General features: G+C 32.6%; 1 long non-coding RNA gene across 1 annotated transcript; it reads left to right on the forward strand.

Annotated features, from left to right (window-relative positions):
- Positions 1 to 406: 406 nt before the first annotated feature.
- Positions 407 to 2,221, forward strand: LOC105315787 (uncharacterized). Its single transcript, XR_002189836.1, has 4 exons — positions 407 to 499; positions 1,175 to 1,270; positions 1,725 to 1,823; positions 2,191 to 2,221. It is a non-coding gene; the product is annotated as an uncharacterized LOC105315787 (long non-coding RNA).
- The last annotated feature ends 120 nt before the right edge of the window (positions 2,222 to 2,341 follow it).

The following is a 2,341-nucleotide window of genomic DNA, read 5'->3' on the forward strand; positions in this document are numbered from 1 at the left end:
ATGTAAAATTTGTGGGCTGATTGGTAAAGCATCTTAATTGCTATTAGTTCTGATATAATTGTATATAATATTTGTATATACATGTACATCTCATGGGTCCCATGCAGGTCATTAAAATGCAATTAACAAACCTTGTATTCAGTTTCATTAATACCATCAGTAGAGGAATGAGGAGGTAACAGAATTTAAAAATTCTTTTCACCAAACAGTTCAATCATTATCAAGATATTATTGATAGAGAAAGCAGGCTCTAATGCAGCAAGAATTAATTAGTTATTAAAGGTACATGTACCACATGTACTTTAACCCAGGAAGACACTGCAGTGATTGAAGCCACCCACAACTATGCAATAATGGTGCAATATGAGTTTATTATGATATCATTATCTTGTTATTATAGGAAGGATATACTGCTCTTATTGAAGCAGCAGTGGGAGGACATTATGACATTGTACAGTTGCTATTAAATAATGGAGCTGATCGAAGCACTGAAAATAATGTGAGTATCATGTAATTAATGCACCATAAATCTTCTTGTATTCAATTCGGTCCCTTCTTAACTGTCAGTTTTCAATGTGAGAAACATGACAGGTGCAATAATGTGTACATGTAGTTGTAACTAAGCTATGTTTACGATATACGTAACTTCACCTGTGACATGACATTGCATATAACATAAAACCAAAAACGGGCTGGTATTATCATTGCTCTTATGTTACATTAAATATAATGACATCACAGTGTATATTCTAAACTTAGCTTTAAAATCCTCACCCATTCAAATGGTTGTACATGTACAAACGTAGTTATCATAATCATGGCAATGAATGTATTATGATAGGCTTCTACTGCATGTTCTTGTCAATACACTGAATAGCCCCAAATTTTTGTCATCAAAATGATGAAATATTTTATAATTTTGTATATATTAGTTTTGTACATGTATATATGGTTTTATAATTGTAATAACTGCACAGATTAATTAATTTTCCAAAAAATAATCATAAGTATGTTATTTCTTATTCTTCTAAAATTTTTAGTTAGTCTATGAAAATGTAGAAATATACTTGTAATACCTTAATGATTATGTACACTGTACATGTACTGTATGAGGAACAGAGTTTTAATAGCTAGTAATAACACACTTACATTATTTATCGTCTTATTTTTATAGTTAGGACATACTGCTCTAGTTGCAGCAGCAAGAGATGGACATGATGAGATTGTGCAATTATTAAGTGAAGAAGCTGATCCAAATACTTCAGTTCATGTGAGTCAGTATTATTAGCAGTCACATCTACTGTACCATTTTACCACTCCCACTTGTAAAATGTACATTGGAAATATTTAGCTTTAGTGTCTATACTGTATTAAAGTGTTTACTGATGGAGTAAGTGCATGAGTGAAGGATTAAATGACCTACATGTACATGTACATGGTACTGGACCCAATAAAAACTTAGTAGTAGTAATAATGATGTTAAAAACTAGACAGCTCCACTTCAATACAGTACCATACAGCTGGAATTATTAGCAGGGAATGTGAGATAATTAAACACCACCAAAGTAATACTGCCATTTAAGTTGATTCTCACCACATGCAGCTACTAGAATTATTGCCAATATAAAATTTGTCAGTTATTAATTTTTAGCAAATTGCCAGATGTGACTCCAATCAATATTTCTGGCTGTGCGGTATTTAACTTACTGTATGATTCATTGTAGAATGAGGAGTTATATGAAGCTGCTGAAAGAGGTGATTCTACTAGTGTCCAGTCTGCACTGTCTCAAGGAGCTAATGTAAATTATCAGAATCCTGAAGAGGTAACTACTGCAGTATATGCATACATGTACATGTATAGCATGCTGTTATGTTGATAGCCTGCTGCCCTTGGACATGGGTCAGGTATACATGCATGTACATGTACGTGTATTTTTTGGCATCATTTAATGATTAACTTGGTACAATGTAGTCAATGTACTTGTGGTACATACATAATAACACTGATCACTGTAGAAATATTAGTGAAGAGTTAATATTGGCAGATTGTTCTGTGAGAAACTGCCATTATAATATCTGTCATTTGCATTTTTTTATCCTGGCAATATTTTCAGTTTTACATGGTAGTACAATACTTTATGTTTTTGTAATAGACTGACATGTACAAACATTGTCTTGTGTTTCTTATAGGGTGGAGCTACTTCTCTTCATGTTGCTGCAAGAGGAGGATATCATGATGTTGTACAAGTTTTATTGTCTGCAGGAGCTAAAATTCGCCTTAGAGACACAGTGAGTATACTGGAATCTATTTCTTTTAACAAAATTGCTATCAGTTATGAAG

This window comes from Amphimedon queenslandica, unplaced genomic scaffold, assembly GCF_000090795.2.
Source record: "Amphimedon queenslandica unplaced genomic scaffold, v1.1 AMPQUscaffold_8061_Cont19992, whole genome shotgun sequence".
NCBI lineage: Eukaryota > Metazoa > Porifera > Demospongiae > Haplosclerida > Niphatidae > Amphimedon > Amphimedon queenslandica.